This window comes from Nannobrachium achirus (assembly GCF_963921795.1).
Source record: "Nannobrachium achirus genome assembly, chromosome: 6".
Taxonomy (NCBI): Eukaryota; Metazoa; Chordata; class Actinopteri; order Myctophiformes; family Myctophidae; genus Nannobrachium; species Nannobrachium achirus.
The window spans coordinates 42010010-42024606 of record NC_137815.1 but is presented as its reverse complement, the minus strand read 5'-3'; positions in this window follow the sequence as shown (position 1 = coordinate 42024606).

The following is a 14597-nucleotide window of genomic DNA, read 5'->3' as shown; positions in this document are numbered from 1 at the left end:
AGCCGGGGCCAGTAATCGGACGTGGGACCTTCAGTGTCCCAGGTGGTCTCTCAGCTATGGCCATCCATTTCCTTATGGATGGAGAACAGGGTCTCCGTTTACAAGCTTATGGAAAGTAGTCTTGTCCAAAGTAGATGGCAGTTTTTAAGTGTACTGTTTGACAGCAACCATTTAAAAGACATCCCCAGAGGTGTTTGGCTGGCACAGTGGTAAAGTCCCTGCCCATCACCACAGAGGTTGTGGGTTCGAATTCATCCATGCCCTCTTGGGTGGAAAGTCCACATATTCCCCAGAAGGTTAGCATTATAACACCTGAACATCTGCCCCAAATGACCAACTTTCTTAGAGCACTGGTTCTCAAAGTGGGGTCTACAGAGGGAGTCTAAATGGACCCTTCTATGTCTGTAACTCTGGAAATGTGCAAATAGAACCTAATGGAAACACAATGTGGTTACATTGTACCCTCTCAGAGTTATGGAGGTTATTGAAATTAAAATGTTTGACAACCACTGTCTTAGAGCATACTAACACATCATTGGACGGCAGTGGCTCAGGAGGTAGAGTGGCAGCTTGGGAAATGGAACGTTCCTAGTTTGAACCCGGGTTGCCCGGAGTTGGTATCGAAGTGTCCTTGAGCAAGACACTGAACCCCTAATTGCACCTGATGAGCAGGTTCGTGCCTTGCATGGTTTCCTCCTCCATCAGTGTGTGAGTAAATGTTTGAATGTTAAGTACATTGTAAAGTTCTATGTAGATGCAGTCCATTTACCATTATGGTCTGGATGGGAAAGGTAGAGGGAAATGGTAGCCATGAGCTGGGGCTGAAACCTGAATGAATGTTTCTCTAGCCTAGACGGTCTCATGAAGGTCATTCATATCTGCTGCTCTTGTATGTAAATGTACTACTGTCTGTGGACCATGTCAACTTCTTAAGAAATGTGACAATCCGTATAGGTTTCTTCCAGAGGAGTCAGAATATGGCAACGAACAGTGCGTACATAAGACATAAGTGCCTATAGGGCTAGTAGATCTGGCTTACAGGATAACTTGACTACTTTGTGGTTATTTAAGTGATTAAAATACTAATACATATTATACATGCTTCCAAAAGTGTTTCCTAGTTTTGACATTAAATGTGAGAGTTAGTGTTATTTATTGTTTTTATGTAATATAGTATAATGGGACGCCATCCCATTATGGCAATTGGCAATAAATGATTAACTGGTGTTAATTTCACTGATTCAGTCACATTCCTTGAACCCCAAAACCTTGGGTTAAACACCAAAACCACCTTTCTAGGTTGCATAACAATTGAGATAAAGCCATTTAAGCTCCTGGCAGCCATCCTGGGTGCCATCTTGAAAATGTGGCCTTTATGGTAAATATATTTTCCTGGATTTTTGGGATGTTCTCAGGCATGCCTAAAGGTACCAGAATCAATTGAAACCCTTTTGTATCAATGTTTAGGGAGGTTTAGTGCTATTATTTCATATAGGCCTATTGACCTGTCTATTTCTCATAAAAAGTGCTTGTTTAAGATAAGGCTGAAGATTACCACCTCAGAATGAAATACTGAGGGTAAATTATACATTTCCTGAATGCTTATGGTCAATTATGTATTCCAGTTGTTGTGTTTTGAGTCTCTGATGTTTCTTGATGGCACAGAACTAAAAGAAAATATATGGTTTAGGCGGAAATAGTTATTTGTATTTGTTTATTAAAGGTTTGAAGAGCTCCAGTGACCACTCTACTTATCATACATCTTCACAAAAGGCCTTGAATGAAAGCTCAAGGTGTCCCCTTAAAAATGATACCAAACATATAATATAAAACATTACAATATGTCCTGAACATGAGCTAATACAAATATATGCACCTGTGTCTAAAATGCAAATTTTCAAAGGGGGATGGTAACTTTAGCAGCTGATAGCACCACTTAAGCTACCTGTCTGCAAGGTCTATCATATCAAAACTTAATCTAGAGATGTATAGGAATAAAAAAATCACAACTAGAATTTGCCACCCCAGGTGGTACCGATATGTCAAATGTTGAGTCTGAGCCTAAGGACTAATACAGTTCATAAATTATCTCGCATCCCACACGCACATGCAATGCACACGCACGCGCGCGCGCGCACACACACACACACACACACACACACACACACACACACACACACGCATGCATCAACATTATAAACACTTCTTGGTGGAGCACTGATTTGTAAGTCCTACCATATGGCTGATTCTTTGTCAGACAGGACTGGAATGAAATTGGCTTCATTAGCCAGAACCATGTTGAATGGAGGTATGGATGTTGCAGTCAAACAGACCATTCAGGACAGTGTCATTCACAACACTCTAGTAGTCTATGGGGAAACTCTTGTGTTATTCTCCCTTGATTCATAGTTCAACACAGGCCATTCTAAACCACAAGGTTGTTATACTGCTGTAAATAGCAGCAGCAGTCATATATTGTGCATTTTTCAGATGTGTTCATTTAAATGATCAATCGATTGGATCATTGGAACTAAAGTATACTTTAAGATCTAGGTAGGCCTATCACATGAAAACAACATTTTCAAGGTTTTAATAGCCTCACAAATGTTGGGAATCACTGCTGTCTGCACTTGTCCAGAGATTCTGAGGGTAGGCTATATGTACAGCCATGTGACAGACCACATCTCTTCTCTCCTCTCCTCTCCTCTCCTCTAGCTCCTCTCCTCTCCTAGCTTAGGTTGGGTGAATCCCAGCTCAAGCAGAAGAACTCACACAGCATCCTATATTTAGACCTGTTCTTGGTTCTTCATACAACATACAAGTGACTCTCCTCCACTCCACTCCACACCACTCTGCTTGGCTTTGCCCGAGTCAATTACATCAGCCATCCCCAACCTGTGGGTTGGGGCCGGGAGGGATTAGTCTACATTGATCCAAACCGGAACACGATTGATTGATTGATTATTAAAACTAGACTAAACACTGAAGAGCATAGCCACTAAACATGTGTTGATAACATATGATAGATCTGGGGGTCTGGCACTCGTTGGCACTGATTCAATGTTTTAGCAAATGTCTGAATAGGGTTTAACCACACATACAGTACTCATTCGTCCATATTCAAACATTCTGCAAAAATAGCAAATGTAGGCTACAAGCTCACAACATTTTGCAACGTGACGCCTTGTAGCCTAAGCTTGTAGATTGGCCATATTTGGCAAAGAGATTTGATAGAGAGAAAATAGGAGCGGGCCCCTACCCTACTGTCATAACAAACTATTATTGTGGCTTCCCTAGAATCTATCGAACATTTTCATGACAAACATGAACTCCTTCTTTGACTACCTTTAACTCATTACATCCAGGCATTATCTGGCTGCCTGTAGGCCTAATAAAGTATTTTCTCATACTCTTTAAGCATTTTAACAGCACAAATATTTTCTTCCAGGCTTTTATTTGGAGATAGCATAGTGACAGGAAACAGCTAAGAAGAGCGATAAACAGGGAGTGACATACAGCAAAGGTCAAACGATTTGTTGTCAGCCTTCATTCAAGCCTATGCACCTTAAGCCCCAGGCCATGGGTCTACAACAGAGGGTCCACGTCTCACAGTTACTATGGGAAGGGCACAAAATCTCTGTGTGATATAAGATCTTTTTTGATACATTAACCACTTGAACCCTGGCAATAGCATCCCTATTCTGAAGGGAAAATTTGCCGAAAATAGCAGATCTATAAGCTCACAAAGCCTCGCACAAACCCACAAGGCTTTCGGTTTTAAGTGGCTATACTGTCTGAAAATACATATGTGTCCATTAATGAAAACATCCATGCCAAATGCTTTCACTTTTGTCCGTCTTGCGCCGGTCCCAGAATTTCACCTCTAGCGGCGCAATACGAATGCCCCCGGCCGTCCCTCTTCACATGAATCCAACACAACGCTGTACACATTGACAGTGCTGTCAAAACATTAAGTCTATGAAGCTATATATGAAATCTGTGGAAAAAGCTCAGGCGGTCATTGGGTCAAACACATTAATTCAGCGGGTCCTTGACATGAGCGTGTTTCAGAAGCCACTGTGGTGTGCCAGGGCGGCAGTGGCTCAGGGGTAGAGTTGCCGTCTTAGAACAACGCAGGGTTCCCAGCTCGATCCCGGGCTCCCCCGGACAAGTTAGTGTCGATTGTCGAAGAGTCCTTAAGCAAGACTCTGAACCCCTGGTTGCTTCCGGTGAGCAGGTTGGTGCCTTGCATGGTTTCCTCCGCCATCGGTATTTGAATGTGTGTAAATGGGTGAATGAATGTATGCACAATCTCTGTAAAGAGCCTTGGATAAAGGCGCAATATAAATGCACCATTCACCTATGGTGGCAGGCAGGGTGTATGAAAGCTGGTGTGAGTTCAATCACAGGCTTCACAGCCATGGTGGTGGTGGTGGTGGTGGTGAACCTATAGGCAGAGAGAGGAAGTGTTATGTAATCACACTGCCTCGGGGAGAGCAGCACACATCACATCACATGCTGCTTCCACACTGCTGTGAACATACTACTCTCTCTCTCTCTCTCTCTCTCTCTCTCTCTCTCTCTCTCTCTCTCTCTCTCTCTCATGTCGCTCTCTCTCCACTCTTGTTTATCTTGTCTGTCTGTGCCTCTGTCTACCTCTGCCTCTGCACACAAAAAACAAACAAAAAAACCTGAGTGTTTGTTGGACTCTCAGAGAGTGAACATGGATCTGTGTGGGTCTATCAACACTCAGGATTCTACAGCGCCACTCTATTTTGTCCTCACTCTGCCCTCCTGTGTCCTCTCTCTACCTCTCTCTCTCGATCCCCATCTCACGTTTCACCCTTTCTTGATCTCCTTTTAATTATTTTTGCTCTCTCTCCCTCTTTCCTGGTCTTTCATGCTCTCTCTCTCTCTCTCCCACCGATGTCTTTGCTATCCTCTCTGGCATTTACTCTATCATCTTTACTCTCTCTCTCTCTCTCTCTCTCTCTCTCTCTCTCTCTCTCTCTCTCTCTCTCTCTCTCTCTGTCTCTTGCTCTGCCACAGCCCTCTATTTCCTTTTCATCTAAGCTGTCTTCTTTGAGCGGGACAGTAGATGCCCTGAGGGCAGGCTTCACCTCACCACATGAACAGGCCTGCTGATGATTGCATTGGCTGTGGAGGAGAGGCATGGTAGTATCATCAATGTCACTTGAAAACCTCATATGTCCAAAACCATTTCTTTTTGAGCGGTGCTCCTGGAACAGGCGCTATAGCTCCAACATCTGGCTTTGTCTGGTCAAAAAACCTGATGTAACACACTGATGTTTAAAATAAACGATTAAAATAGTAAAAATTGCTGATCTACAAGCTTGTGGCTTGTAGATCTACTATTTTCACTACATTGTGCAACATTAAGTCACATATCTGCCTCTTGCATGATGAGGATTAATCTACGTAGAGACAAAAAAAAACTGCCCAACCAACGATGTAGTAGTCACATGTTCACACAGGGATGAAACATCATCCATCCATGAAGTAAAAACTGACAGCACTCTTGCACATGATTCTTCGTAAGTTATCACATATTTCATCTATGGTAAACAATTGTTTTATTTCATGAATGCCTCAGTTGATGTTGCACTACTGTTTTATATAAGATAGTTCTTGTATAGTGTGGTTACCCAACAGGGCAACCAGACTATAGCTATAGTACTACTTGATCAGCTTTAGTATTTCTACCGTAAACCTGTCATATTTGTCTTTGTCTCATAGTGTCGTCTCGTCTGATGTTGTATTGCTTTTCACAAACTGGCGTATTGCATATCAGACAGGTAGGCTCAGGCGCGTCACCACCATTCATTGTGAGTACGACGGGACACCCCCACTTTCATAAAAACGTAATCTCATCCCCCCCACCTTTTTTGCCGGCCGGGGTGTTTTTTTTTTTTTTTTCCACTGCGCTGCAAACTGGCTCTCATCAACACAAACGTAACCTCTCAGTGGCATGTAGGGGCTATTTGGCTACTATTTTCCAGGACAATTTCAACATGTTGAATGATCGATTGTATAGATGAAAAAAATAAAATAAAGACTCTTGTTTTGAAATGCGCTTCTGTGCAGAGAGGAAATGGCTTTCATAGGACGAGCCTTTAACGGTCGTCCACTCTGTCGTCAGTGCGTATCTTGCGCCTTGATGGACTCGTGGTGAAATTAACAACACAGGCATAAAGGATTATAAACAGAACACCAAGACAAGACCATGTAGGCTATAAAGGCATTAAACATCGTCCTGCTCGTCTCATCGTCACTCAGTCAACAATTGGTGAGTGAGTCGTGGCTATATTGGAGTTGGAGTAATGATGGATGCTATGCTGCTAGCTAACACTGTTTTGGCTAGCGTTGTGGACACATTGTATGGGTCTTGAAAATAGCCGATCTAGATGTTCACAACGCAGCGCGAAGCGACTCGTTGTGAGCTTGTAGATCGGCTATTTTCTACTTGTTTGGGTTTAGTTTCTCTTGGTTCACGGGCTAAAACGTTTGGGTACCATCATGCTTGCTGTAGTGACAGTGGTGTAAAATTAAGTAGATTAACTGAAAAGCTTTTGGAACTGAATGATGATATGATACTGGTGTTGTCTGTCTGTTGGAGTGTTGGTACCAAGAATTCCATCTACTATATAACTATAGACTATCTTGCTGGCTGGTGCATGTGGAGAGAGGCAAAGGGAAAGTGTAGTGTGCCGTTCCTGATTGTTTAGCAACAAAATAAACTGCGGAAATCCGAATAAAACGCGATCAAAACCGCGAAAAACAGAAAATTTTCGCACGCGCGCGCATGAAGGCGCGGTTATGTCATCCCCCCCACTCTCCAAGACGTTATAACGCCCCTGTAGGCTTGCCTCTGAATCTCCAATTAGACTTGAGCGCCACAGATCACTTTCAACCCAGAGTCAAAACCAACAAATGGTCAAACTCTTTTTTCTGCTATACCACCAAAATGTGGAAAGCCTTACCGAAGGTCATAAAGGAGTGTGGATCACTAGCATCCTTTAAAATTGCCCTGAAAAACCACTTACAGGCAGCAGCCGTTCGCAACTGGTAAAAAAAAAAAAACTAACCTAGCCCAACCCTACCCTCCCCTGCCCCTTCTTTACTGTTTGTTTAGACTTACTGTTTTCTTTTTTCTTTTTCTTTAGCTACTGCATAGTACTGTGTTCTATTTGTCTGTCATTCAATGTTATATGAGATACTTCAATGGTTTCCAGTGGAAATAAGCTTAGTCTTTTCATGGATCTCCTTTTAGTAGACCTTGTACCAGTGAACTGTACCGTCATGAAACTGTACCTTTTCCTATGCAAACTTCTTCTAATAAAGTCTTCAATCAATCAATCAATGCAGGCCTTCATCGACAAGATTTCTTTTCCTGGACAGCATATTGAATCACAGCAGTGATGTCTTCTCCTCAGTGGCTTGTGGCTTGTAGATCTACTATTTTCACTACATTGTGCAACATTAAGTCACATATCTGCCTCTTGCATGATGAGGATTAATCTACGTAGAGACAAAAAAAAACTGCCCAACCAACGATGTAGTAGTCACATGTTCACACAGGGATGAAACATCATCCATCCATGAAGTAAAAACTGACAGCACTCTTGCACATGATTCTTCGTAAGTTATCACATATTTCATCTATGGTAAACAATTGTTTTATTTCATGAATGCCTCAGTTGATGTTGCACTACTGTTTTATATAAGATAGTTCTTGTATAGTGTGGTTACCCAACAGGGCAACCAGACTATAGCTATAGTACTACTTGATCAGCTTTAGTATTTCTACCGTAAACCTGTCATATTTGTCTTTGTCTCATAGTGTCGTCTCGTCTGATGTTGTATTGCTTTTCACAAACTGGCGTATTGCATATCAGACAGGTAGGCTCAGGCGCGTCACCACCATTCATTGTGAGTACGACGGGACACCCCCACTTTCATAAAAACGTAATCTCATCCCCCCCACCTTTTTTGCCGGCCGGGGTGTTTTTTTTTTTTTTTTCCACTGCGCTGCAAACTGGCTCTCATCAACACAAACGTAACCTCTCAGTGGCATGTAGGGGCTATTTGGCTACTATTTTCCAGGACAATTTCAACATGTTGAATGATCGATTGTATAGATGAAAAAAATAAAATAAAGACTCTTGTTTTGAAATGCGCTTCTGTGCAGAGAGGAAATGGCTTTCATAGGACGAGCCTTTAACGGTCGTCCACTCTGTCGTCAGTGCGTATCTTGCGCCTTGATGGACTCGTGGTGAAATTAACAACACAGGCATAAAGGATTATAAACAGAACACCAAGACAAGACCATGTAGGCTATAAAGGCATTAAACATCGTCCTGCTCGTCTCATCGTCACTCAGTCAACAATTGGTGAGTGAGTCGTGGCTATATTGGAGTTGGAGTAATGATGGATGCTATGCTGCTAGCTAACACTGTTTTGGCTAGCGTTGTGGACACATTGTATGGGTCTTGAAAATAGCCGATCTAGATGTTCACAACGCAGCGCGAAGCGACTCGTTGTGAGCTTGTAGATCGGCTATTTTCTACTTGTTTGGGTTTAGTTTCTCTTGGTTCACGGGCTAAAACGTTTGGGTACCATCATGCTTGCTGTAGTGACAGTGGTGTAAAATTAAGTAGATTAACTGAAAAGCTTTTGGAACTGAATGATGATATGATACTGGTGTTGTCTGTCTGTTGGAGTGTTGGTACCAAGAATTCCATCTACTATATAACTATAGACTATCTTGCTGGCTGGTGCATGTGGAGAGAGGCAAAGGGAAAGTGTAGTGTGCCGTTCCTGATTGTTTAGCAACAAAATAAACTGCGGAAATCCGAATAAAACGCGATCAAAACCGCGAAAAACAGAAAATTTTCGCACGCGCGCGCATGAAGGCGCGGTTATGTCATCCCCCCCACTCTCCAAGACGTTATAACGCCCCTGTAGGCTTGCCTCTGAATCTCCAATTAGACTTGAGCGCCACAGATCACTTTCAACCCAGAGTCAAAACCAACAAATGGTCAAACTCTTTTTTCTGCTATACCACCAAAATGTGGAAAGCCTTACCGAAGGTCATAAAGGAGTGTGGATCACTAGCATCCTTTAAAATTGCCCTGAAAAACCACTTACAGGCAGCAGCCGTTCGCAACTGGTAAAAAAAAAAAAACTAACCTAGCCCAACCCTACCCTCCCCTGCCCCTTCTTTACTGTTTGTTTAGACTTACTGTTTTCTTTTTTCTTTTTCTTTAGCTACTGCATAGTACTGTGTTCTATTTGTCTGTCATTCAATGTTATATGAGATACTTCAATGGTTTCCAGTGGAAATAAGCTTAGTCTTTTCATGGATCTCCTTTTAGTAGACCTTGTACCAGTGAACTGTACCGTCATGAAACTGTACCTTTTCCTATGCAAACTTCTTCTAATAAAGTCTTCAATCAATCAATCAATGCAGGCCTTCATCGACAAGATTTCTTTTCCTGGACAGCATATTGAATCACAGCAGTGATGTCTTCTCCTCAGTGGCTTGTGGCTTGTAGATCTACTATTTTCACTACATTGTGCAACATTAAGTCACATATCTGCCTCTTGCATGATGAGGATTAATCTACGTAGAGACAAAAAAAAACTGCCCAACCAACGATGTAGTAGTCACATGTTCACACAGGGATGAAACATCATCCATCCATGAAGTAAAAACTGACAGCACTCTTGCACATGATTCTTCGTAAGTTATCACATATTTCATCTATGGTAAACAATTGTTTTATTTCATGAATGCCTCAGTTGATGTTGCACTACTGTTTTATATAAGATAGTTCTTGTATAGTGTGGTTACCCAACAGGGCAACCAGACTATAGCTATAGTACTACTTGATCAGCTTTAGTATTTCTACCGTAAACCTGTCATATTTGTCTTTGTCTCATAGTGTCGTCTCGTCTGATGTTGTATTGCTTTTCACAAACTGGCGTATTGCATATCAGACAGGTAGGCTCAGGCGCGTCACCACCATTCATTGTGAGTACGACGGGACACCCCCACTTTCATAAAAACGTAATCTCATCCCCCCCACCTTTTTTGCCGGCCGGGGTGTTTTTTTTTTTTTTTTCCACTGCGCTGCAAACTGGCTCTCATCAACACAAACGTAACCTCTCAGTGGCATGTAGGGGCTATTTGGCTACTATTTTCCAGGACAATTTCAACATGTTGAATGATCGATTGTATAGATGAAAAAAATAAAATAAAGACTCTTGTTTTGAAATGCGCTTCTGTGCAGAGAGGAAATGGCTTTCATAGGACGAGCCTTTAACGGTCGTCCACTCTGTCGTCAGTGCGTATCTTGCGCCTTGATGGACTCGTGGTGAAATTAACAACACAGGCATAAAGGATTATAAACAGAACACCAAGACAAGACCATGTAGGCTATAAAGGCATTAAACATCGTCCTGCTCGTCTCATCGTCACTCAGTCAACAATTGGTGAGTGAGTCGTGGCTATATTGGAGTTGGAGTAATGATGGATGCTATGCTGCTAGCTAACACTGTTTTGGCTAGCGTTGTGGACACATTGTATGGGTCTTGAAAATAGCCGATCTAGATGTTCACAACGCAGCGCGAAGCGACTCGTTGTGAGCTTGTAGATCGGCTATTTTCTACTTGTTTGGGTTTAGTTTCTCTTGGTTCACGGGCTAAAACGTTTGGGTACCATCATGCTTGCTGTAGTGACAGTGGTGTAAAATTAAGTAGATTAACTGAAAAGCTTTTGGAACTGAATGATGATATGATACTGGTGTTGTCTGTCTGTTGGAGTGTTGGTACCAAGAATTCCATCTACTATATAACTATAGACTATCTTGCTGGCTGGTGCATGTGGAGAGAGGCAAAGGGAAAGTGTAGTGTGCCGTTCCTGATTGTTTAGCAACAAAATAAACTGCGGAAATCCGAATAAAACGCGATCAAAACCGCGAAAAACAGAAAATTTTCGCACGCGCGCGCATGAAGGCGCGGTTATGTCATCCCCCCCACTCTCCAAGACGTTATAACGCCCCTGTAGGCTTGCCTCTGAATCTCCAATTAGACTTGAGCGCCACAGATCACTTTCAACCCAGAGTCAAAACCAACAAATGGTCAAACTCTTTTTTCTGCTATACCACCAAAATGTGGAAAGCCTTACCGAAGGTCATAAAGGAGTGTGGATCACTAGCATCCTTTAAAATTGCCCTGAAAAACCACTTACAGGCAGCAGCCGTTCGCAACTGGTAAAAAAAAAAAAACTAACCTAGCCCAACCCTACCCTCCCCTGCCCCTTCTTTACTGTTTGTTTAGACTTACTGTTTTCTTTTTTCTTTTTCTTTAGCTACTGCATAGTACTGTGTTCTATTTGTCTGTCATTCAATGTTATATGAGATACTTCAATGGTTTCCAGTGGAAATAAGCTTAGTCTTTTCATGGATCTCCTTTTAGTAGACCTTGTACCAGTGAACTGTACCGTCATGAAACTGTACCTTTTCCTATGCAAACTTCTTCTAATAAAGTCTTCAATCAATCAATCAATGCAGGCCTTCATCGACAAGATTTCTTTTCCTGGACAGCATATTGAATCACAGCAGTGATGTCTTCTCCTCAGCAGTGGTGTAGGCTCCCAGGGTGCTGCGTTGCTGTTCCGCTATCGAGCCTGACTCTTTAGTAGACTGGTAATGTACGTGCCTTGTAATAGTAGCAGCCTGGGTTCGCCACCCAGTGGAAACGATCCTACATTAGGAGCCTACACCACATTACTATACTTTGAAAGATGCAGTTTGTGTGTACTATGTGTGTGTGTGTGTGTGTGTGTGTGTGTGTGTGTGTGTGTGTGTGTGTGTGTGTGTGTGTGTGTTTTGAATGAAGGCTAGATAGTCGGAGGCCTTTAGGGAGATAGAATGGTGATTTCATGCTAATCAGTCTAAAAGCGCCAAATTTTGGACAGATGTAGCCCAGGGCTTGCTCTAATGATTTAGCTAGGGCGCCCGAGTCGGCGACCTTCGGGGTCGCCACAGCGGCCAAATCAAGTTGGGTTCCCATCAACTTTCTATACAGGAGGAAAATACCCAGAAAAACATTTGTGCAATGATTAGCACGAAATATCCCTAAGGCCTCCGACTAAGAGATCACCCTGCTAGAGAGAGAGAGAGAGAGAGAGAGAGAGAGAGAGAGAGACACACTCACAGAAAATGATAGAGAGAGTTTAAAAAAAGGACACCATCATTATATTGTTCAGCATGCCAGGCTGAGAGACACCTGCAGTGTTCAGCCCATCGTGTTCCATCAGAAACAGCTGGCGGTCCACGGGGCCAGCCCTGTACGCTACCTTATCACATCCTTCAAAACACCTGCAGGCCAAAAATGAGGTTACAGCACTAGCACTGTGTCAGGATTCCAAGCTGACAGTGCCTCTCTCAGTAACCCAGATAGACCAATATTTTCTTCCTGCCTGTATTGGATGGGTATATATATGTTAATAAATACAAACTCTCTATTCTTAATGCTAGCTAAGTATAGCAGCCTGCCTAAAGGACAAGTCCGGACTAAAATAACATGTAGCCTTTTTTCTATGTTGAAATCCATGCCTTGGTTGTCCCACACATGCCGTCACAGTCTCGTAAATCATGTTTTGGGGTGAGCGTTCGGCACAATTAAAAAGACTTGGCAATGCACATAACAGCTGAATATACACCGTTGGTCTGTTTAGCAGATTACAGCGGCCTGTGTGGGACAACCAAGGCATTTATGCATGTGTAACTAAAAACAGATTCATGATAAAAAATAAAAACAAATAAAGCACTTTTGACCGCAAAAATTGGCTTATATGCTTATGGGCTCTGCTGGGGAAACTGGACGACATGGGCAATTCTGCAAATAGACCCCATGGCCAGTCATTTGGGATCAATAGAAGTAGGAAAAAAGGCGAAATGTTATTTCTTCCTGTGAGTGGATACTTACATTACCAACACCATTGTGAACACACACACACACACACACATACACACACACACACACACACACACACACACACACACACACACACACACACACACACACATGCACAGAGCGTGCGCACGGACACATACACACACACACACACACACACACACACACACACACACACACACACACACACACACTCACGCGCGCACACACACACACACACACACACACACACACACACACACACACACACACACACACACACACACACACACACACGTCTCAGACACAGCCAGTCTTATTCTGGCCTGTTTTCTGTCTCAGTGGGAGCATTGTCTCAATGGGAGTTTGTCTCATGAAAACACACATTTTCCACATGGCTATATGACCAAACCTGTACTGGCACGGTTGGAAAAACAGAGAAAGACAGAAAAGTAGCTGGAGAGAGGGAGAACATGGGAGGACAGAGAGATGGAGGAAGGATAGCTTCTCGTTCAAAACGGGGGGGAAAAACAGAAGCAATATGCAAGGGTGGATTTGATAACTGCATGACACCTTTAAAAGTTAAAACTCCATACCACTTTGGTGACCAGAGTCCGCCACGGGTTTGGGCCCCCTGCTTTTTACCACCTCACTAAATATCTTTGCTGACAATAGCCGATCCAAAAGCTCACACAAGTGTCGCAACAGAATGTGTTATGACCTGTAGATCTGCTTCCTCCGATGCACGTTTGCCCCAGAATTGGGATGCTAGGTGTGGTAGATGTCGTAGAAAACTGAGGTCAGAAACTGTCATTGGTTGACACTACGCCTGTTAGGTAACTGTCTGGGTGGTGTGTAGCAACTCATAATGTAATAACGGCTCATAATGTAATAAGGGCTCATAATGTAATAAGAAAAATGTAATAAAAACTCATAATGTAATAATCAGCTCATAATGTAATAAAGAAACGAGTGCATAACGTAATAATGGATTTTTCAATAATGTAATGATGTAATAATGTGTTACATTAAGAACCTCCACATAGGTGGCTCATAATGTAATAAAACTTCATAATGTAATAATGTATTTTTTATTACATTATGAGCTGATTATTACATTATGAGTTTTTATTACATGTTTTTATTACATTATGAGCCCTTATTACATTATGAGTTGCTACACACCCTGCCAACTTTGTTGATGAAGAATGTAGCAACTATCTGCTAAACATGCAGCAAATGAATACATATGGGGATCATTTAGCTGTACAAAGAGCATCCACAATGTTCAACATACAGTTCGTGATTGTATCTACTCTGGGTGTTGATGCAAATCGATAATATCCCCATGTGGTCAGTATGACGACAGTCTGCCATTGCTAGTTCTGGGCCACTTTGCCGAAGGTCATGGGGACCATTATGTAAGCCTTGATGGACCAGTCACATACTTGATTCAAAGAGCGCACCACTTCGATCTGTCCAGACCTAGGGCCAGAGTGAGGTACCGGGTCAGGGCCAGAGTGAGGGCCTTACTGCGAGAGTGAGGGCCAGAGAAGGGCAGGATTTACCCTTCATGGTGCCCTGTGCTTGGACCTAGTTTGAAAGTTTTCAATCAA